This window comes from Coenobita brevimanus, chromosome 50, assembly GCF_032717465.1.
Source record: "Coenobita brevimanus isolate Jiangsu-jjx chromosome 50, ASM3271746v2, whole genome shotgun sequence".
Lineage (NCBI taxonomy): Eukaryota > Metazoa > Arthropoda > Malacostraca > Decapoda > Coenobitidae > Coenobita > Coenobita brevimanus.
In genome coordinates, this window is record NC_137003.1 from 26457120 (window position 1) to 26482486 (window position 25367).

Genomic DNA, 25367 nt, shown 5'->3' on the forward strand with positions numbered 1-25367 from the left:
GAGAGTAAGCAGAAGGATTAGTTGTGAGGAAGAGGTCAAGTATGTTGGAGCTCTCTCCAAGGCGGTCAGGGATATGGGTAGGGTGCTGTACAAGCTGCTCTAGGTCATTAAGGATAGAAAAGATGTAGGCTTGTTCACCAGGTGGATCCGTGAAAGGAGAGGAGAGCCAAAGGTGGTGGTGAACATTGAAATCTCCAAGAATGGAGATTTCAGAGAAAGGAGAAATGGATAGAATGTGTTCCATCGTAGAAGTAAGACAGTCGAAGAATTTTTGATAGTCAGTAGAATTGGGGGATAAGTAAACAGCACAGATATATTTAGTCAGAGAACGACAGGAAAGCCGAAGCCAGAGTGTGGAGAATTCAGAAGAATCAAGTTCAGGAACACGAGAGCAAGATAAGTCGTTGCGTATATATACACAACAGCCACCTTTGTCTTTGAAATGAGTATAGAGAAAGTAGGAGGATACAGAAAAGGGTTTGCTGTCAGTTGCCTCAGACAGCTGAGTCTCCGTTAGAAAAAGAAGGTGAGGTTTAGAGGAGGGGAGGTGGTGCTCAACAGAGCGAAAGTTAGAGGAAAGGCCGCGAATGTTGCAGAAATGAAGAAGAAGAGAGTCAGACAGTGGTTCCAGGAATCTTGAGTCGTCACCGGGAGAGGGGCAGATGGTGGGGGCATTTATGGTCCCCCCCCCTGGGGACTCCGAGGCTTGATAAAACGACGCCATTTTTGGTAAATTTTGAATAGGAAGTGTAGTGTGTACTGTGCATGTAGTTTGGTGAAGATAGTTAGAGAAATTTGTACTGGAGAGCATGCTGGCCTACTCTCTGTGTAACTGAGGCACTGAAAAAGTTCAGCAAAGGGGGATGGTCAGGAACTAGTCCTGAGGGCTGATGAAACGGGAGCTCCAGCACTCCCTGTCATCAGCTTTCCATCCACCTCGGGAGTACTGCCCTGCTCGACTGGTGCTACAGTCTACTCCTGAGACCCTTTCCCTCTCCTTATTAAATGAACTGTAGTGTAATGTAGATCATATGTTACAAAACACATTGAAAAGTTTCGAAGAACATCAAGGTATGGTGTCCTCGAGGAAGGATACCAAAATTCCCAGAACAGATCGATGACGTGGGAAAAAAGTAACAGTTCCCCGTTGCGCCGTTTGCCACAACTTGGGCAGCCTGGTGAATCATTCTGCATCACAGCATCGCACTAGGAGAGTCGAGTCCGTCCTCAAACCGCTATTGCTAATTTCAGTGGGCTAAGAGTGAGCGTGGGAAAATCGCGACTATGGCAGTGACAAAGCTTAAGCAAGCTTTCGAAGAGCAGGCTATGAAAACAACATGATTATGAATGGTGCAAGTGTTTTGCAACAGGCAACGTGTCAGTCTCCCACAGTCCACATCGTGGCCGTCCATCGACCTCTCAAACAGATGAAAACATCGAGAAAACTCGACAGGCAATCTTGGAAGATCATCGTAACACTACTGACGAAATAGTGGAGGCCACAGGCCTCCAAATGGATTTTGACACAAGCTCCTGGCGTGCACCGAGTCTCAGGAAAACGATCTCGTTCCCCTGTCTTCTAACGGCAGTTCAAAAAGCAAATTGAGAACGTGTCAATAACTGAAATACCAGCTGAGAAATGGCCCGGAATTTCTTTCAGTTGTCATAATGGGTGACAAGACCTGGAGTTAGTATGACCCCTAGACCAAGCAGCAATCCAGTCAGTGGAAGGCACCAACATATCAAAGACTGAAAAATGCGTGTCAGGTCGGGTCCATCATCAAGACAATGTTGATCTTGTTCTTGACATTGAGAGAGTTCGCCATGAAGAATATCTTCTCCCTGGACAGACCAGTAGCTTTACATTACGGTGCAAACGCTTCTACGGGAAATGCACCACGGCAACGCACCATCACTCACCTCGTTTTGCAGCAATTCTGGGTAAAAAAAAACAACAACATCGTTGTTGCTCCGCATCCCTCGTATTCGCCAGATCTCGCTCCCAGTGATTTTTTTCTTTCCCAAAGAATGATTTACAACTGAAAGGTAGAAGATTTCGCAACTTTTAAGAAATCCTGGAAAAAAATGCTTAAGTCTCTGGACAAGGTGATCAAACACGGCTGCAGGAAGTGTTCCCTTGAATGGAAAATGTGCTGGGAGAAGTGACTAGCGTCTCAAGAGGGGCACTTTGAAGGGAACTAAGATGTATTTGCTGTAAGTTTTGTAAAGAAAATGTTTTTAACAATTCAGGGAATTTTGGGTCCCCCCTAGTGTATATATACGGAGAGAGAGAGAGAGAGAGAGAGAGAGAGAGAGAGAGAGAGAGAGAGAGAGAGACTTTTTGATGCTGCAATTATTTATAAAAACTGCTCATTTAGAGCCATTCTAATTGGTCTTGATAATGCCAACTATTTTATTCAAGTGTCAAGAGTCTGTATCTTTCGTTATAGTCCTTTTTGCACCTTCAGCGGTTTTATAACCCAGGAACTAGTTTCAGTCTGCTGATTTACCTGTATTATTATTCTATGACCTTTACGATAATCTCTGTAAGTCTTACTTTGGCAATACTTTTCGAACCTGTTTGTTTGTGTTCTCTTTTTAGGTTTAAGTTAGTGTTAAGTAAAAGTAAGTTATTTCTTTTTAATTACCTATTTCATTTCCCTTTTTTGTCATTGCTATTTGTTTTCATTCTTTACTGCCATTTTCCCCCTTTTGAGTTTATGACTTAGTGAGGCTAGCCGCCACTTTTTACTCTTTAATTCCGTTGCTCTGTTTGACGTAATATACAAACAGTCAGACCTTTAGCCTCACCTCGTGGTAACAGAGTGGCGACCTCTGCCAGGACTGTCAATACTAAGTTCTACAGAATTTAAGCAAGTATGTGTAAGCTGTCATATCCCCTAAGTGCTGTAAATTTACTTATTGTAATGCCAAGCCTTAGCTGTCATGGAGTACGTAACTCCCAGCTCTCCCACTGCCCCTCTTCATATTGTTTCCGAGGAGGATGCCTATGCACATGTAAATTCCTCACCTGTGTTTGAGGGTGTTATAAAGTCAGAACTTCATTCCCCTTGTCCTAGTCTAGAACATTTGGGTTCCCTTCTCCATAATACATATTTCCAGGATGTCGGGTCGGAGCCAGCTAAGTGGGAACACGTGGCTCAGTTAGTAGCGGATGAAGGTATAGTAAGAGATGACAGTGATGGAGCAAGCTAGAGAGCAAGGTAGAACATTCTACAGAAAAGGCTGAAGTAAATTTAGAACAAAGGAATCTTGGCTATGAATACCTTATGAGATCCTCGGAAGGCCATACAAACTCTTCCCCATTTTTTTTTTTTTTTTTCAGGTTTCAGTCCTACTATCCCACTAAATAATACCTCCTTTTGAGGAGACCCATGTTTTTGAGTTCTCACGTTTCGAAAAAAAAAAAAAAAATCCTGTTGGAAGTATACGGCCTAAACAATGATAGACTACCCTGGTTCATACTGCTCTTAAAGGCAAGGCCATAAGAATGTTTGATAGTTTAAGTTTTGAAGAATGCATAGACCTGAGGCATACCGTCAGTGGTTTAGGATTGCTAAGAAATACCCTCTGGAGTCATACTTATAATTTACTAGAAATGTGACTGACACTTTCCAAATGTGGATTGGCAGAGAGAATGTGGCCAAGCCATAATAGATTAAGGGATATTGTATTCCTTCCGAATTTCATGGATATATTAGACAATGAATTAAGGATTCATTTAACAGACAAGAAAGTAAAAAGAGTCTCTGAAGCAGCTGTCATTAATGATGATTATGTATTGCATAAATATGGTAATAAGCCTAAAGAATTCGCTAGGAATTTCCCCTTTAGGAAGTATACCCCTTAGCAGAGTAACCAACACTCTGGTAAGCCAGATTTAGCCGTAAATTCCATGCCTAATCCCTCTTCTGCACTCTCTAATATCTTCTCTAGTTCTTTTCGGGTACCTTTACAACTTTGTGTTTATTGTAAGCGTCCAGGTCACAGTGTTGAAAAGTTTTTTATGAAGAATGTTCCATCTAATCTCGTCAACCTTGCTCGAGGTGGACCAGTGGTAACTCCTGTTTGCTCTTCAGACCTAAAGGTGGCTGCAGAATCTTGTGTTTCTTTCCCCTCTCAGCTTGTTGTTTCAGAGGATGGGGATACGGAGCCTTCTGTCGAACTGCTGGCGGGAGACGGTATGCCCAAGCCTGTTCCTGATGCCACTTCACTTTCTGGAGACGTTCTCCAGGTGGCAGTTAGCAGTGCTGCCCCTGCCTCTTCTTTTCCTCCATATTTGTTTACTGGCAAGGTATTGTTGGACAGAGCCGAATATCCTGTGAGAATCCTAGGTGGCAATGGAGCTTCTCTGTCATTATGGGGAAGTCCTGAACTTTAAGTCCCAACTAAAGAGTATGTGCTTATTCAAGGATTACCTGGTGCAAAAGTTATCACTATGGTGACTGGTGACTTGAAATGTAACTTGTTTGATGGGCCAGCATGCCTCGGGCTAGGTGACTCTTCCTATTCATGGGGTCAACCTGCTGCTCAGAAATGATTTGGCAGGTGAGAGTAAGTGTATTGCCCATGTACTGTCCGAGATGCCTGTGTCTGATGATCTCCCCATAGGTTGATAAAGAGGACGTAGATGTGTTTCCGGGATGTGCTGTGACCAGATCCATGGCATGGGCAGAGCCGACCTGAGACAACGTGCCACTAAGCGTAGAGTGTGGTGATCCTGCAGCTGTAGTGGAAACTCATCCAGAGACGGCAACTGAGGACACTGATGAAAGAGGCTTTGAAGATTGCTATTCCCCTTAAAGATACGTTCATGAATTCACCCGAAGATAACACTCCTGTTCCCATTGAGGAGATGAGTGTTGAGAGTTAGAAGGAGCTGCAGGCAGGTGGCACAGAGATTCAGAAGCTAAAGTCAGCGCAGTGGGGGATCACACCGTCAAGGAAGGTGGCTGTTTTTATGTGAAGGACAGAGTGTATGTAGGAGCTGGCATCTGTTCTATATTAGTACTGACGATGGAGTGTGGGATCATCATCAGATTATTGTGCCCAATGCTTGTATAAATAAGTTGTTGGAGTTGGCTCATTGTACCCCTTTTTCAAGCCACATGGACGTGAGGAAGACTCTGGAGCAGCTGCAAGCAGAGATCTATTGGCTGCACATGGCTGCAGATGTGATCCAGTTCGTGCAATGCTGCCATACTTGTTAGCTTGTGGGGAAGCCTAATCAATCCATACCTAAGTTGCCTCTCATTCCTGTTCATGCCTATAACCCTCCTCGTATTGCAGTCGATATCATTGGACCCCTGCCTCCTACATCCTATGGTAATAAGTACCTGTTAACCATAGTTATTTGATTCTTTCACTAGATACCCCGAGGCTATTCCTGTTCGCTCACCAAAGTCTAGGATAGTTGTTCGGGCATTGCTTGATTTCTTTACTAATTTTGGGCTGCCGAGGGAGATTCAGTTGGATAAAGGGCCTCATTTTCTTTCAAATACCTATCAGCAGTCCATGGTCCACTTGGTATCGTCCACGACACGAGCAGTGCTTACTATCACGAGAACCAGGGTGCCATAGAGAGATGCCACCAGACCCTTAACTCGAATCTTCGGAAATACTGCATGAAACACTCGAAGGAATGGGATCGAGGAATGTCATTCCTCTTGTTCGCCACCCATGAAGTTCCTCAAGAGAGTTTGGGTTTCTCCCCTAATGAGCTAGCGCTCGCCTACAAGGTAGGAGGCCCGCTATCCATCATTAAAAAGGCTTGGTCTAGTGATTCCACCACAAGCCATAGTGTACTTGAGTTTGTTAATGATTTTAAGAGCAGGATGTCTAAATGCTTGGAAGTGGCTAGAGAGAACTTGAAACAGGCTTAAGACAGTATGAAAAGGTATTATGACTGAGAAGCTCATCTGCAAGAATTTAAAGCAGGTGATGAAGTACTACTGCTGTTGCCTATTCAAGGACAGCCACTTGCTGCAAAGTTTTGAGGCGCTTATCCAGTGATGCGTAAAGTGAGTAGTATTGAATCCTTAGTGGAAACAACAGACGAGCAAAAGAAACATCAACTCTTCTATGTTAACATGCTGAAACCTTTTACTGCGCTCTACATGCCCCTGTCCCTGTGCATCTAATATCGATTGAACAGTGTGAGGAGTTCCCTGCAGTTTGGTAACCCAAGAACAAAAAGAGGAGGACTTTGACTTCTGTACTGTGAGTAGATGACAGAGCAACGTTGAGGCCGGATTTTCCCTAAGTGAAAAGGTTTTGCATTTGCCAGAAGATTTGTCTCGACAACTATGAACACTTCTTTCTTCGTTTAAGGATGTCTTTGGTAGGTCCCCTGGGCGAAGGACCTGGGTCAAGCATGATGTCAATGTGGGTGATGTGCTCCGTATTAAGTTGCCATGATGTGCTCCATATTAAGTTGCCACATTATTGTTTCTGTCCCCAGTGTGTAGGAGTCCTCCACTAGGAGATGAAGTACATGCTGGACAATGATCTTATCTTCCCCTGCGTGAACCCTTGGAGCTCCCCTGTGACCCTGCAGCCCATGCCTGACGGTACAGAGTGATTCTTCATTGACTACCGCAGAGTCAATGCTCTGACTAGGACCGACACATATCCCCTGCCTTGATTAGAAGACTGTCTTGACTGCATTGGTTCATCCCGTTACATTACTAGGCTGGACCTTAAGATGGGCTTCTGGCAGGTGCCCTTGACGAAGCAGGCAAAAGAAGTATCGTGTTTTGTTGTGGATGGTCAAATTTATTATTAAAATGTGATAATGTACGGGATGAAAAATACCCCAGCTACCTTTCAGAGATTTATGGACCGAGTCAGTAGTGGGTTTCTAAACTGTGTGGTGTACTTGGATGATGAAGACGTGTTCGTTGATACCTGGGAAGACCACCTAGAACAATTAACCCCTTAAGTCCGCAATTGTGTCAGGCAGGGTAACACCCACAACCACAATTCAGGGGTGTTTTGGCGACTTTCACCAAGGGGAAATTGACTGTGTTCTGGCTAAAGAGGAAGAATTTACACGCCTGACAACGCAATCCGTACCACCTTAGGCCTAATGGTTACCGCACAATCGCGCGTCAAAGTTAAAAAATAGTTTATGATAGTTACCCCCTTGAAAACACTCGAAAATATGAAATTTTTGACAGCTACCTATTTTTCTTATTGAAACAGGTCATTTCAAAGTGTTTTGTCACACCAACTATGAAAACAGGTGTATGTAGGTGTGGGGAGATTACTAGGCTGTGGGGAGATAAAGTAGGCTGAGGAGAATAGGCCTATAGGTACAGGGGTTGGAAATAACCAGCTTTTCGCATGAAAAGGAAGCACTTCATTGTTTTCTGTAACATCTACCATGAAAACAGGTGTGTATGTAGGTGTGGGGAGATAACTAGTGCTGGGAGTAGGCTTACAAGGGCTTGGTGATACTTGGGGAGAAAAATTTTGGAAACGACCAAATTCTCTTGTGGAAACCCTCCATTTCAATGGGATATGTCATACCAGCCAGAAAAACAGGTGTGTATGTAGGTGTGGGGAGATAAAACAGGTGTGGGGAGTAGCCCTACAAGGCCTCATAGTCATTCCAAAACTAACATAGACGCATATAAATATTTATAACCATCAAGGACATCAAAAAGTTGAATAATGTTATAAATGCATGCATTAGAAAGGAAAAAAAAAATAATAATTTGTTTCCCATTTCTCATTTTACTGTTCTAACTTCTCATTACACATTTATCACACCATTACAATTATCACATTATCATTACACGTCATCACACTTATCATTACAGTTTCGGCAACAACCAAGTTCTCTTGTGGAAACTCTGCATTTCATTGCAATTTATCGCACCAGCCATGAAAACAGGTGTGTTTGTATGTCTGGGGGGATGACAAAGGTGAGGGGACTAGTCCTACAAGGCCTCATAGTCTTTCGAAAACTAACACAGACGGACACTACTCAGAGGTGCTAACCTGGGAAGGTAGGGAAAATGAAAAAAAAACAAAATAATAATAATAAAATAAGATGCGTCGTATGTAGTACAACATACAGCATTCTCCAACTACGTATGTACAGCAACTGCTAGGTACGAAGTGAGAAATGAACAGGGAGGTAAACATTTGGGAAGAAGTAGAAATAATATGAAACAGATATGTACAGTTGCCTTCACTTCTAAGTACTACACCGACTTGTGGCATCTTAGTAGATGTGGCACCACTGTGTTTGTTTACATCGTCGTATTAAGACGCGAGTGAGTTGGAGGAACCGTGGCATAGTGGTCAGGTACTGACAGCTACATTGATATGATTTGTGTACTGCTTATATTATATAAAACATATAATGTAATTGAACTTGTGCCTGTAATTAGAGCTTAATTGAAGGAGTTGGTGCTGGGACCAATCAGGGAGTTGGATGCTTCGTTGTGGATGTTCAGGGATTCTGTTGGTCCGAAGCAGATCTTGCTTTACTGAATGAGACGCGAGCCAAAATAAGACTTGGCTAGCGCAACATATAATCGAGGATGAACATATTCATCCTATCTGTCTATCTATCTACCTATCAGTCTATATATCTATATATATCTACATTATGTCTACATCTATATATCATATATCTGTATATAACTCTCTCTCTCTCTCTCTCTCTCTCTCTCTCTCTCTTGCCTATATCTCTATCTCTCTGTCTATCCATTCTCTCTCTCTCTCTCTCTCATATATATATATATATATATATATATATATATATATATATATATATATATATATGGAGCCACAGTGGTAAAGTGTGCGTTTTAGTACACTGAAGAACGAGGGTTCGCCCCCCGCCAGGGTAATAAACTTTGGGAGCATTCTTCAGGCCACGTACTGCATTGGCGGACACAAGGGGTACTGTGGTTGAACCAGTGTCGCATACTGTGAAGTATGTTTGCACCCATTCGGCTTGTGCGGGCCGATTATACTTGGTTCACAGACTACACACACATCCAAAGCCATTCCAACACAACAATTACACTTACAAGCAATTCTCACCCTACATACAATCTCTACCAGACAGCCTAAGCCACTTAATAGAGATACATTGGCTGTATCTTCCTTACTTCGGTCGGGATAAGGCCGGTTCTGCAGTGGTCAATCAAGAGGCTGATGAGATTATATATATATATATATATATATATATATATATATATATATATATATATATATATATATATATAATCATCTAATCCTTTGTTATCTATGAGCAGCGTAGGAGCCAGGGCCAAGGCAAGTAGGTCCTGACATTATAAGATGAGGGTGATCGGCCTCACTCATCCGTGAGTCGCATTACGTGAGTAATAAACCCCAACCATCTCATGGATATAAACCTACACAGTCTCAATTGATTGGACCACCTTAATTACCCACTAAACAACTAGGTCTCATAATTTCATTATATGGTTACCACCTATAGTAGTAAATGGTTTCCTAGTGTAGCACAGGAAACCATTTGGCTCGTCACTCAGTGCAAAGTCACCCATAGGCAGAAGGAAGAGGAAATAATGAAGGAAAGAAAGGCAGAAGAGGGAGGAAGGAAGGACGGAAGAGAGGAGAGGGCAGGCACCCAAAAGCAGCATTACATCGAGTGAGTTGATGTTGAGTGCCCCCGCCTACCATCAATCAATCAATCAATCAATCAATCAATATATATACATATATATATATATATATATATATATATATATATATATATATATATATGTATATATATATATATATATATATATATATATATATATATATATATATATATATATATATATATATATATATATATATATATATATATATATATATATATATATATATATATATATATATATATATATATATATATATATATATATATATATATATATATATATATATATATATATATATATATATATATATATATATATGTATATGAATATTTTCATCCTCCATTATACATTGCACTAGACAAGTCTTATTTTGGCCTGCGTCTCATTCAGTAAAGCAAGACCTGCTTCGGACCAACAGCATCCCTGAACATCCACTACGAAGCATCCAACTCCCTGATTGGTCCCAGCACCATCACCTTAAATTAAGCTCGAATTACAGGCACAAGTTCAATTACATTACATCTTTTATATAATATAAGCACTACACAAATCATAGCAATGTAGCAGTCAGTACCTGACCATTATGCTGGGGTTCCTCCACCTCATTCGTGTCTTAATATTATGACGATGTAAACAAACTCAATGGTGCCACACTACCAAGACGCCACAGTCAGTGTAGTACTTAGAAGTGAAGGTGGCTGTACATCAGGCCTGATACTCGGGGGCCTGTTGGGGGTTGGAAGAGTACTGAGGGGCAAGGAGGGAGAGGTAGGGTGGGGTTTGAGGGGGGGACGAGGCTAGCAGGAAGGGGGGAGGGGCAAGAAAGGGTGGGAAGGGACGCAGGCTGTTGTGGGAGGAGAGATGCAGTTGCGTGGTGGGGTGGGAGGGTGATGGGGGACAAGGAGGGCGTGAGGGAGTGGAGTAGAGAGTGGCATCAAGGCGGCCGAGAGGGGGGTGCCCCCTCACTGCCCGGGTTGGTTCGACCCCCCCCTCACGCCACATCAGGGGCGAGCTCTCATTGGCCTGAAGCCATGTACATCATAATTAGGGTGGAGCAAGTGCTCCACAGTTTTTTATGGGCCGTGTTCAATTGATCCAATTAGGCATTTTGGCATAAAACTCAAATCGCGTCAATTGATGCAATTAGGACTTAAAGGATTAAACTAGTTCTTTCAAGGCTCTCTGAAGCTCATGTTGTTGCTAACTTAATCTCTGGGCACTGGGCAATTTTTACAGCCACCAGCCTCTCATTATGGGCAGTTCTCCAAAAATTTATTGTTTTCAAACCTTAATATCTCGGAAAGTATAGCATTTAGAGAAACAAATGATAAACCACGATACACAGAAACTCTTCCTGCGAATAAAAGCATCCCCAGGTCTGTAGGTGATCCCACTGATGAGAAGGGAAGTAAAGAAGACAGGTTACTTGCAGTGCATGAGTCAGGATATGTCTGACTCGGAGTGCACGGCCCAGACTTCGGTCTCAGCATCCGCACTCTGGCCAGCAATCGTAACACTTACTTCCTAGGGAGAGTTGTGTGTTTGTAATGCTTCCCGACTTCTTGCAGTAGAATTTTCCATGTAGTAACCAATCTCCCCCATTTTCCCTACTCACAGCTATGGGTATTAGTCATCACCTGGTACACGTGGTTTGCATATATGGTTTTCCTGCTGTAACAGCGTTGTACTTTGCCCAGTTAATGTGTGGGAAGACTTGAAGGACACGTTGCTTGCCCATTTTTCCCTTGCTGTCTTACACCTTTGCATCTTTCCATTGCACTTTCTCCAGAGGTAGCACGCACTAGTGTAATGAATACCTTATTCCAAACCATGAGGTAAATGTCTGTAGTATTGGTTAGTTTTTCTGGCACATTTTCTTGGCATTGCGTTAATGCATTCTCACTAATATTATTATATATTACTTATTCTATCTGCCACATGTTACACATTTCCAGGTTAACAGGGCACCTTTCTCACTCTTTTCTGGAAATGATGGAAAATTCGGTCTTCGGGCACAAAGAATTCCACAAGACCCAGTCCCATGTAGAAGTAAGTACTGCAGCAATGCCGGATATGTGTAGTAATTGTTCGTGTACGAGATGTAGTTTCCTTGGAAGTATCTGTCCATCAGCACTTTCACAACAGCACCAGAAAACCCATGGGGATCATCACTGGGTATATCTGTAGCTAAGCACAGTATCACGTCTAGCATATTTCCAGACTTACAATCACATAAGACAAAGAACATTAGGCCAAAGCGATGTTGTTTGGAAGGCACATACTGAAAAATGCTAAATGACCCCAGAATAGAACAAGCGACTCATCAATAATCACTTTTTTGAAACAGCTGGAAAAGCATGATAAATGACTCCATTAGCATGGTAAGAAATGGCCTGGTCTTCCACAACTTGTCATTTAGGGCTGGGCCATAGGTCCTGTTGAAGTGCAGGAACTTGACAATGGCCAAGTACCTATCACAGGCAATGTACTTACCAAAGGGTGTGTGTAAGATATCATCCAGCACCCAATAATTGTAAATGGAATGCTTCTTTATGTGTGCCATTGTCATCGTCAGTGCGAACCACACATATATTTCCACCACCTCCACTGCCGTCAGTTCTATCATTTTTGCACTCTGGGACATTGACACCTGAAGCCAGTGGACAGATATAGCCTTGCAAAAGTTTATCTCCTCCACAAGGTAGTTCATAATACTGGTAGTAAATATGGCTTGAAAAAAGGACAGGATTGTTTGTTGTTCTGCTGCCAAGTACTCACTCTGGACACCAACCCCTGTCTCATCAAAGGCAGGTAGGGTAGGCTGGAAGCCTTCACCCTCCACCCACACACAAGTGACAAGCCTGCCGACACCTGAGCTGCTAGGGCGTGATCTAGCAGGAACAAGGTGCCTCTTTGCACGACGGGCATGCCCACGACCATGGGCAAGGGGGTGACGGGAAGGAGAGGATGTGGTGGAGGCAGGGGAGGAAACGGGTGATGACTCACTAGTAGCAGAGACTCCCAGGGGTGTTGCTGGCTTGCCACGTGTCCTCGATGAGGGCAGCAGACCTGGTTTTCCTCACATATGAAAGATTAGGTTGTGGGGAAATGGCCTTTGAGGTGCTAGGTTGTGGTGATGAGGGTTGTGGCAGGGAGGGACCGCGACATTCTTGCTCAGAGTGTGGTGGAGAGATGTGGTGGCACCATTTATGTAGAACGTGATCATCATCACCACCATCTCCTTCACTTTTCACACTTCCTGGCACGTCCTCCTCATCTGCCTCCTGAAGCACTTTCAGGTCCTATTTTGATGTGTCTGAGGGAGCAGGGGTGGGCGCATGTGACATGATGCTCTGAGCATCATAATTTCTTCCATTTTCTGAAGATGTTTTGCCATTCTCTGCAAGAGTAGACACAGTATCATTAAGTGTACGCACTATGGCACTATCACTAAGCCCCTTCCACTCGTCCATCAGCAGGAGAATGGCTGGAGTGGAAGATGTAAGGGGGCCGCGGGCAGTGCGGACAGATTCGGATGAGGAGGATCCTGAAGGCATTGTATTACACCTGGTCAGGGCGCAGGACAGACTGACTCACGCTCCAGTGCAGAGGCGGGAATATGCCACCACCCTTTGGTGATGAAATAAAGTGACAGCTGCTACAAACAATGGCGTGAAAACAATTGCAGCTATAGCCATCACCCGGCATCCCTGATCCACAGACTTTGCGTCATATACAACAGTCCCCCAGCGCCTAGGTTTTAAAGAAATACGAGTTTGTTCAGGCTCAAATTCAGTACCTTGGCTATGTAATTTGATATGGTAATGCTACCTCTCTTCTTCAAAGGTAGAGGGCATTAAGAACTTTGCCCCACCTAAAACCAGGCATGAACTTCGGAGGTTCTTTGGCACTGTTGGTTATTACAGATAGTTTATTAAGAACTTTTCAAGTATTGTGGCCCCACTGACAGACTTGTTAAAGAAAGGAAAGAACTTCTGTTGGACTGAAGATTGTGAAAGTGCTTTTATGCCTGTACAGGGAATTTTGTGTCGTCACCTTGTAATGCTTGCTCCTAATTTTTCAAAGCCTTTCAATCCGGCTTTAGATGCTAACAATGTAGGAGCAGAAGCTGTACTCCTGCAGGGCGACGACAGAGCATCCTGTTTGTTATTTCAGTAAGAAGTTTTCTAAGGCTCAACATAATTATTCACTTTTTGAAAAGGAACTACTTGCCCTGATCCTCACCCTGCAGAATTTTTCTGTATAAATATATATGCCTGCTTTTGGGCCGACAGTCACAGTTTAAGTCGATCATAGCCCCTTGAAGTTTTGAAACCAGTGTAGATCTCCCACTCGTCGCTTGCAGGCTAATGCAAACTCCTGTGTGATTTTAAAGATATGTATTTACACAAGTTGAACACAGATCTTGCCTCCACCATGCCTGGTTTGTCTCTAAGCAGAAAGCCGGCCCACTTCTAGCTCTCCCTCTTGAAAAAGGCCATGTAAGCAGAAGTTGGACTGGATCAGACCTTATGTAAGGGATTTAAGTCATGTACGTCCTGCTTAGAGCATTTATGGACTACTGGTAGAACATCCTTACATACTACTGGATTACAAGTTGTTACATCAGTGAAAGGGTAAGAATCAAGGCTGGCCCACGGAGCCTCTTTTTGCAAGAGTATAACTTGAACATAGAGCATATCAAGGGGGTGAATGACTTCCTTGCTAATTCCCTGTTGCATTCTAAAGAACGAATATTCCTCTGCGAAATTCTTTCTTAAGTACGGGCGTTTTATGTGTGGCCAATCACATGACTTATATACATTCTCATGTATTATTCAGAGCTTTTATTATTCACTCGTGTTGTTAATATCACTTATGTAAATAAAGAAGAGTTTTATGAATGTCCAAACAGTGTGAGAGTATCTGGCCTGGCTGTGTGTTGTCGCTTATTAAAGTGTAATATCGTGAGGTGAAATTTACCAATAGGAGTTTCTATAACTGAGTGGGATGTAATTTTGAGCCTTGCTGATGTGTAAGCTGATGCCCACATCCATTCTTGGAGCTTTCCATGAACCAGTTGTTGCCGTTTAGCACTACCTTCTCGTGTCTGTCCATGTTAGTTTCGATCTTATTAAGGAATTTCTGGTAAGCCTTTCGTGCTTCTGTTGTTTGTATACAAAGACCGGGCAGTATGTTACCAAGTGGACATGACTTGGTGTGCTCTGCTCTTGGACATTTTGTATATACAGTTGTACAGTAATAGGCTACATCTGCCACAAGTGAGTTAAAGTTCATGAATTAAGAGTGTCACCACATGATCTACTGCACGTATTAGGCTGTGCTTATTGATATTGCAGTTATTTATAATAATTGCAAATTTAGAGTCATTCAAACTGCCCCTTCTAATGCCTCCTATTTTATTCAAGTGTCTAGAGAGTGTACCTTTAATTTTATATTTTTTATTGCACTTCCAGCGGTTTTATAACCCAGAGGCTAGTTTCAGTGTTATGGTTTACTTTTGTTATTGCTGTCTGAACTTTAGAGTAATTTCTACAAGTCTTAATTTGACAATCCTTTTTTTAGCATGTTTGATTTTTGTTCCCTTTGTAGCTGTAAGTTAGTGTTAAGTAAAGTATATCTTTTCAATTGCCCATTTCATTCCCCCCTTTTTGTCATTGCTATATGTATTTAAACTTTATTAGCCTCCCACTTTACCCCCTTTAGAGCGTACGACTTGGTAAGGATAGCTGCCACTTTTTTCAAGCGAATAAGAAATGATAATCCTTACACCATATAAGTGGTTTCCTCCCTTCATAAACAAATCTGCAACAGTTGGACTTGAACAACTTTAGGTTGAAGTATAGGGGGAATCAACTATAGGGATGCAGTTCAGGGAATAATAGATTATTGATAGGCAGAAGTTCTGCGATATGGCAGTGTGACAGTCCAGACATGAGCACTACCAGATACCCGTAGAGCACAGGGGAAGGCATGGAGAGATGGGATAATGGATGCAGCTCTGAGCATTTACCATAAAAGTATCTGTAAAATAATGCAAGGGAGGCAACATTCCTTCTTACTTGTAGGGGAGGTAGGTTATTTGTAATAGTAGAGTTCTTAATAATTCTAACAGCATTGTTCTGAGTTTTGTCTAGTTGCTTTAGTGGAACCTCCCTACAGTACATACACTCCAGAAAGGTGAGCAGTATTGCAACTGAGAGCACACATTACTTTTATAAACCATAGCCAATTACTCGGCAGTAAAGAAGCTATGAACTCCGTACAATAATCCAAGTTTCTTTGAGGCAGTTTTAGCAAATGATCTGACATGAGAGATCCAGCTGAGGTCATTGTAAAGCGAAACACCGGGAATTTCAGTACTTTTGGAGCTAAGAATATTAGTAGCATTGAAGGTAATATAGGAATCTGGCAATATCTGTCTAATAGTAAATTGTATATATTAGGTTTTACTAGCATTTAATGAGACAAGGTTATGTTGTCCCCATTTAGTGATCCTAGAGTTGTGAAAAATAGATATTAAACTTTCTGAATGGGTATGTAAGTGTGAATGAACTGTGAAGTGCTGGGTCATCTGCATATGAATGGGTGGGATCATAGGTGATAGTTAAGAAATCATTTTTTTTATGAATTAGGAATAGGGTTGGAACCAGAACTGATCCTTGTGGCATGTCTTCGTTAACTGAGTGAAAGTGGAGTATACATAATCCACTTTTATCTTTATGTTGCTGAGATATGATGAAATCAGAGGAATAAACGACGTTAGTCCATACCAAGGGAGTTTGAAGGGCGGGGAATGCCGCCATGCTTTTCAAAAGCTTTAGAAATATCCAGGGTTACTGCATGATTTTCGCCATGTTGGTCAACTGATTGATGGATGGTGTGAGTCAAGAGTTTAAGTATAAGCTATCAATGGTGGAGCTTTCGTGGCAAAAACCATACTGTCTGTGACTAATTAAGTTATTGGATTCAAAATTTTTAACTATGTGCTTCTTCATTACAATTTCAAATACTTTACCAAGAGAAGATGTGATAGCTATTGGTCTGTAACCAGAGGAGTCAAAGGAACATCCTTTGTTCGGAACTAGATCAATATGGGCTTCTTTCCAAGAATTAGGGAATGAAGAAGTACGTATGCATAGACTGAAGTATTTTATTAGAAAAGAAGAAAGTTCTAGGGAACACTTTTTCAAAACAACTTGAGGAATTCCATCTGGGCCAGGAGCTTTGTTGGTTGGTAAATTATTTTGGATGGATTTTACGCATCTAGTCCGTATTTTAAGTGGAACAATTTCGGGAGAGTCAAGTCCTAGTACTGGGATGTTCTGGCTGACTTCCTCTACTGTAGAATTTCTAGCAGATTTACTGAAAAGGATATATATTTTACCACGCAGGTCATTTGTAAGGTTACCATCTGAAGATTTTAGTGGGAGAATGGGAGATGACTTGCTTAAGTTATTATTGAAAGATTGAGAGTTGGTCAGAATATTTTATTGTGATTAGGATTGCTTTGTAGTTTGGATACTTTATATATATATTCGTGTAGTTGAAGGTAGAAGTTAAAGATAGATACAGGCAGTTGATTGTAGTTTATTATCTTCAAGGAAGAGTTTAAGTTGACCAGTGTATGTATTACACAGGAACATAATTTTCTAGCTAAGTCTTGTCGGACCCCTCTTCTCTCTTCCTCTCTCCACAACCTTTCGGTTCTATGGCTAGCCCCATTCTGACTCTTTAATTCTTCCACTCTTCCCTAGGAGGGCCAGTGTCACGTGTGCAAGACGCATGTGAATGTTCGAGAAGCCCGTGTGCGTGTGTGTGTGTGTGTGTGTGTGTGTGTGTGTGTGTGTAGCGTTTCCAGTGACATAGTGTTCGTGTGGCATTCCATACAGAAATGCAGATACATTTATTTCGTTGACTCTCGCTGACACATTTCCTATTCCCACACCTTGGCTGATGGTCCTATCTATTACACTTTCTATCTATCTGTCTATCTATCTATCATGCTATGAGTTGTATTATTAAAATATGTAGTCCTGACATCGCTCGGTCACGCCAGCTGGCAATCCTCCGAAAGCAATTATCAGTGACAGATGCTAATCTATTAATACATAACATTCATTATAAATTTGCATAGATATAATATTCATGTTAATATTGCAGTGATTCAGTAATATTTTAGAAACATAATACATTTTAAACAAAATGTATACATAATTGAACAAATGCACTATACTTAAAATGATTATAGAATATTGTATGACATATTACAAAATATGTTTGTATAACAGGCATATGCATATATGAAAAAATAGTTCAGTGTTAAGATTATAGTCAGAGCTATTAATATTATATATAGAGGTAATGATACTGGTATACTTCTATATCATGTGTCTTTCCATTTTTTTTTTTTTTTTTTAAATTAGTACTGTATACAAAATATGTACGCTTCATTCAGGGGGTTTTACTTGAATCTTTACCCTACCCCCTCTAAATACTGACTCCAAGTTTGCAATTCTTGCATGCATTCTGTGCATTGCAAACAGCACTACTGCAAATACAATAGAGAAGATTATAAAGACAGTCGGTGCTGGGCTATACACATAACATGGGTTAAACATACTCAAACTCAAATCTTCCCAAGGCTTCATTGTTTCATTAATTAGTTGCAGAGTTTCAACCTTAGTGAAAACTTAATACTTGTGCTCATGTTTAAGTCCATATTAGGTAGAGGGTGGAAATATATGTGTGTATGATTGAGGATGGCGTAGTGATTGATGGTGGATAAAATGGGCATGGGTGGTGTAAGTACCACACAGTAGTCTGGTGCAATGTATAATCCTGATGCTGAAGTATGAGATGGTGGTATATCTGGACAGATTATGTAAACTGATGTGTTATGAGTGAAATAATAAAAAAAAAACACTGTGAGTGTCCAATGCGTTGATGGTGTATAAGCTTATCTGGAGCAAAAGTGAAATTGCAGTGATGATGAATGTCGTGTTTTCTTATGATAGCCATTTCACAAGGGACTGTTCCAGTGGGCTGAAACGTGAAGATGTACGCAGGACAAAGGTGAACAGCATGTAAGGATGTACTTTCGTTCAATCTTTGATTCACTGGCGAAAGTGACAGTGTTCCATCTCTTGGAGCCATGACGAGTTCGGTGTCTGTGTTGATGTTGATGATGACCAAAGTGTTATTATTTTTAAAAGGGAAGGGGTGTATTTGGTATACTGTGAACAGGTCGTCAGTTATGAATGGTACATGAACTACTACTGATGTTGGTGTTAGTGTTGCTTCTAAATATGGATAATATAACATGAAATCTCTACCATGAAACAAAGGCTTCAAACTATGTTTATGTTTAGCCTTGGGTAATTATCTGACATAGCTCATGAACTGGAAGTAGGTCAATTGTGATCCTACCATTACCAGCATTTGCAATTCCTTGCATAAGTGCTCTGTAATGAACTCTAGTGTTATCTAGCTGGAGTATAATTGTGTCAGTATGTTCCATGATGATCAAGAAGTGTTGGAAAAGTGTTATGTTCCCTTACATGGCATTTATGTTGTCTCCACTCTGATAAGCTATGTTTTCCGTCTTTTTTTTCTTTTTTTTCAGATTTTTCACGAGGATGAGATGGAGGGATGGGGTGGAGAGGTATATGAGAGAGGGGGGTGTGAGTCGGGAGCAGGGCAGTGAAATGGCGGGGGACAGGGCGACTTGGAGGCGATTTGTTTGTGGCCACCCCAAACGGGATTGAGGCGTCTGGCAATAGATAGATAGATAGTCTTTATTACTGAGTTTTGTCTGGTGACGATTTTGTTATGATATGTTAGTACCTGACCTGTTTTATTAAATTTGTTGTTTATTTCTTGAAGGTCTTCCTCCGCAGCCAATCCAAAGATGTTTCCAAGAATTGCACCACCCAGGTCAAACAATCCGCGCTTTTGGCGAGTACGTGTGGTGTTCGTGTCGCTCAATACCTCCGTTCCATGAGATGGGACATCTTGGGTCATGATGAGCATAGTTGACTTCGCCTGTTCTATATTCCATTTCGCTAACTTCACTATTTCATCCACTTCCTTTGTGTTATGTGCTTGTGAAACATAGTCTCTTATCATGAAGTCCAGGATCCTCCTGGGGTTGGAGATATTCTCTAAATATGTAGGTAGCTCATATAAGTAATACAAACTGATTTCAGTACTCATGACTTCTTTTACGATTGACGTCATGGCCGTAGGAGCTATGAGGCATCCTTGCCATACTATGTGTTGTGGGTCTAAGTGAGCATATCCTCTTGCTATGTAGAGGAGAATCCATGGTATAAGTCCCTTCATCGTTACCTACTGAAAAAAAACTATTAATTTTCTAATACAGTATAGTCATGCTGTGGTCGATGATACTGATGTGCATTACGGTTGACTAACGGAGAACATTAACTTGCTTTTTATTTCATTTATAGAAGGAATTTAAATCGATATTTAAAACATGTAAATATTGTCCTGTAGATTTTTTTTTTTGAACACTTGCACTTATGTTTGTTTGTCTAGTATGCGACCTTAATTAATTTTCATAATTATTGTTGTTTTCTTGATTGGTTTCATGAGTTATGTTCGGTTGTTCGTTGGTATCCGAGGTTGTATAATATTGTATAATTCCTTTGAAACTCGTTTTAATGGTCAATATGAACCTGTTTCTCTTCGCCACATGGCAGTGACCTAATTACAACTTTGTTTGCTTTTATGTTAATTACTCCCTATGGACTCTCAAATTTCGGGGATAATTTATTGTCTCTCGTATGAATGATACCATAGACAATGTCTCCTAAGCTGATAGGCGATTCTTTTGCCTTTTTGTTGAATGCCTCCGTCATTTCATCCTTGGACACTGATATATATATTTTTTTTTTTTCACTCTTTCATGTTTGTCTTGGATTTCACGTAAATGGAGTTTAGAGTAATCATCGTAGTTGTATATGGGCAGATTTTCACCTTCTAGAATTCCATATGGTAGTTTTTTTTTTTTCTGTCCCATATATAGTGAACTGTGGTGTGTCTCCTACAGATTTATTTATGGATCCATTAATTGATGCTTCCACTCTGGGAATCCAATCATCCCAGCTTGCATAATTTTCATGGAGAATGTGTCGTAGTATATCTAATACCTTTTTGTTTTGTCTCTCTACTAACGCACTGGATGCTGGGTGATAGGCTAAAACGTTAACCTTTTTGATATTGTATTGTTTGCATATTTATTGTAAGATATCAGAATAAAATTCACCTTCATTATCGCTTATTAGTACCTTTGGGGTAGTAAAGCGACATATTACATTATCTATTATTGCCTTTGCTACTGTCTCTGCTGTTTTATCCTTAATTGGGGCTAAAATTACATAACGGGAAAAATGATCCGTTGCTACAAATAGGTATTGGTTATTACTGTATGATAACGGCATCTTGAGTATATCAACCGCGACAACGTCCCATGGTTGATGTGGTACAGGGTAATTACCTATAGGTGCAGGTGTGATTGGGTATCCTTTGTGTTTCGCACATGATTCGCATCTGTCTATATGATTGTTTATATCTTTTCGTAATGATGGCCAGTAATATAATAGCTGGGCTTGTTTGAATGTCCTATCCTTCCCAGGATGTCCTGCATGTGGGCTATCGTATATCGTTCGTAATACTTGCGGTATCATGTCAATAGGTACCACTAATTGTCTATTATTTCTTCGGCGTTTTCGTTGTCCTGGATTGATCCTGTATAAGGCATTATTGATTATTGTGAATTGTTCTAGTGGTACATGTAGTTTGGGTAATTGTATGTCATCTCCACCTTCTAATTTGTATTTAACTTTAGACCATGTTGGATCAAGTCTTTGTGCTTTCACGATTTCATTGTGGTTTGGGATGTTTCCTTTGAGATCTAATGCTGCGACATGAATTGTTTTCGGGTTCCTGGATAATGCAGCAGCTACTAGATTCATTTTGCCTTGTATGTAAAGAATCTGTACATTGTAGTTTTCGATTGTACATTTCCATCTTGCTCTCCTCCCAGGGAGGAGTTTTTTAAACATACCCACTTGGGGTTTATGGTCGGTGAATAAGTGGATTTCGTAACCATATACCAAATCTCGAAACTTTTGTAATGCAAAAACCACTGCAAGTGCCTCTAAGTCTGTAGTGCAATAATTTTTCTCTGTACCTCTTATTTGTCTGCTGGCAAATGCAATTGTTTGATTCTTTCCTCTCTTATCTTCTTGCATTAATACAGCCCCTAATCCTTTAATAGATGTGTCTGTGCAAATAATAAATGGTTCTTTGAAATCCGGATAGGCCAAACATGGTGCATTTGTGAGTATATCTTTTAATTCGTTAAATGCTTGTTTTTGTTCTTCTCCCCATTGGAATACAGCATCTTTTTTTGAGTAGTTGAAATAGAGGAAAGGCTTCATGAGAGAACTGTTGTATAAATGACGTATAATACCCTGCTAGACCTATAAATTGACTAACTTCGTCCATCGTAGTGGATTCTGGGAAGTCTCTCACTGCCTGTATTTTGTCATAGGAGGTGTGAATACCTTCAGCATTTAGTTTGTGGCCTAAGAATTTTATTTCCATAAAGCCAATTTGCATTTAGAAAGCTTAGTTTTTTTTTTTACCAGCATCACCAAGCTTTTGTAAGAGTAGGTCTAATTTCTGGAGATGTTCTTTTATATCGTTAGTTGCGACAATTATATCATCAAGATAAACGAATATTCCTTGTCCTAGAATTCTGGACAAAACTTAATCCATCAGGCATTGGAAAGTCCCTGGTGCTGTCTTCAGTCCCATTGGCATTCTCCTGTATTGATAATGTCCTGGTTTTGTGGAAAAGGCAGTGTATTTACGTGACTCCTGATCTAATGGTATTTGATAGTATCCATTAAGCAAATCTATTGTGGAAATTACATTAATTTCTGGTCCAATATTATGTAAGATGTCACTTAGCAATGGCATGGGAAACCAGTCCTGGATTGTGTAATTGTTTAGTTTACGGTAATCTACTACTGCACGCATTTTTCCATTTCGTTTGGGCACGAAAAATAATGGGGCATTCCACGGGGAGACTGATGGCTCAATAATTCCAAGTTTTAACATTTCATCGACATACTGGTTTGCAAGTGTACGTTGAGATTGTGGGACTCTATAGGCATGTAAGAAAATCGGTTGTGTGTCTGGGTGCACGTTAAATTTGTGATTAATCAGGTTAATACACCCTAATTGTTCTCCGGGTAATTCTACGGTGTCCCTATGTTTTTCCAACAATGTTAACAAATCAATTTCTTCATCAGATTCACCTGAGTGAATTAAATTCTCTTTTATGCTTTCTTTATCCGTAGATTTTATATTACCGTACTTGTCACTCCAGCTAAAACTATTTCCATCACGGAGGTGGGACATTTTTCAGTATTAACTGTACTAGTCGCCTTTTTCAACTGTACTTCCCCATTCATGTGATTAATTAGGAATATCTGAGTTTGCTCATCGTTATTCATCTGACATAGTGCGTTTTCTACTGACAGTCCTTTTACTTTACATAATTCTTCCAAGATAAGTACAGTACTATTCTTTAATTTGCTGTTTATGGTTACCCTTATGTAGGAGTTAGGAGGAGTAACTAAATCATTGGTGAGACGGGCAGGAAAAACTGATAAGTCAGTACCGTTACCACGGTCTCTAGTCCTGGAGGCTGGGGTTGGGGGGTGAGTGGATCTATACACTCATGTGTTTGTGTATGTTTGTTTAAGCTTTTAATACTACCAATTCTTTTTGGTTCTGTTTTACTAATCGTTCAGGACTCTGATGGTATTTCTTCTATGAATTCATTATCAAAGTCTATTCCATTCATTTGTGGTAGTAAAGTTATTGGCTCTGTTCTCATGCATCTTAAGGCCAGCAACAATACAGCTTTTATTGCTAAGTTTTCAACAATGTAAAAAAAATGCAGAAAATGGTCTTGTAGTCTCTGTGAAACTGATGTTTAACCGTATCATTCCTTTTACTTCAGTTTGTTTGCCATCTACTGTATATAAGTCTAAATCAGATTCTTCCAGAAAAGTTACTTTCTTCTTATTTCAAAAAAATTCTATCTGTTTCTTCTTGTGTTATTAAGTTCACTGGAGAGCCTGTGTCTAATAATAAGGAAACGTTTTGATCCTCACATACAGCTAGTATCAAGATACACTCACTTCCCAACATGCCTCCTATGTGAATTTTAGACTTGCTTTTCTTTATGATTGACTGTTTTTTTGTTGTGACTTGGCCTTCCTCCGATTTGAAAATGGAAACCATTTTCACCACTGTCTTACAATTGCTGGTCCAATGCCCTTGGGACCGATGATGTCTACAGTATGGATCATATCCTTGTGTCTTTTGTTTATCTTCTTTTGCTTTGATAAAGCAGTTATTCTTTGTGTGTCCTGGGTTAACACGGTAATAACATAGAATGGACCTATCTCCCGACTGTGATCTGCGAGAAGACTTGCTATATTTAGTGGTGTCTTTGGCGCGAGATCTGCTCGGACTACGCGGAAACTTACGTGATTGCCGGTGGCCTGGTGTTTGAGAAAGTTGTCTCGAAGAGTTTGGTTGTTTGTTCTGTCTGTTTTCGGGTCGCGATCGATTTTGTTCTCTGTTTTGGGTAGTTGTAGCTGTTTTCACAGCTGATACTGTCTCAGGCACTCTCATTCTACTAGAATGTGATTGTTTCGGTCTCTTCTGCTTTGCCACAATTCATCTCTACCTCGTTCATGAAGTCTAGCAAGCACATACCTGGGGTGTAGGGGATTGTCTTGGCTATCTTGAGGGTCCTATCACGTAATTTACACAAGGCAGCTACATAACTAACGATGTCTATGACAAGCTCTGGTTGCATCTTTCTATCTTGTGTTATCCAGTTTGAATTTTCTAAAGTAGCTAATAATGTTCTTTTAGTAGTAGAGACATTAGCTATTATTTCACTGAGCACATGATTTGTAGTGCGTGCCCTTACAAGATCCACAGTCTTATGTAATTCTGGGATTATACCTGGCAAAAAGTTTATACCTCCAGAAAATTTCTTCAAGAATTCTGTTTTAAACTCATCATATGTCTTAGCTCGAAGAAGCTTATCCGACATAAGCAAATCTCCTGCCGGGCATCTATTCTGATAAATCCATGAGGAAAATATTGCAATTTTTTCTTGTTCATCCGTTATGTGTCTGTTTACGAAGATCTGTTCACACTGATGGATCAATTAAATCACATCAATGCGATCATTTTCTGTGCCTGAGAATTTTGGGGCGGTTTTATCCTTATAATAATCGTAAACATGAGATAGGGATGTTTGATTTGTGGCATTGCCTGCAGTGTTCATTTTGGGTGGTTGCTTTGTAAGGTTCTCTTGGACTTCTTTATCGTCCTGTGAAGGAATAGTGGAATAGGTTTTACCTGAGCGATAAACTCTGTTAAGTAAACTTTCATAGATATGCAAGTCAAACTCCTCACTCACTACATCAGAGGGGGTTTCCCAGTCATCATCATTATCATCTAGAAATGAGTTATTTGTTTCTTTATCTTTAGTTTCCGGTGAATTTTGTAGGGTGTGTGTGTTGTCCTGTTGTTCTCCTAATTGTGGATCTGCAG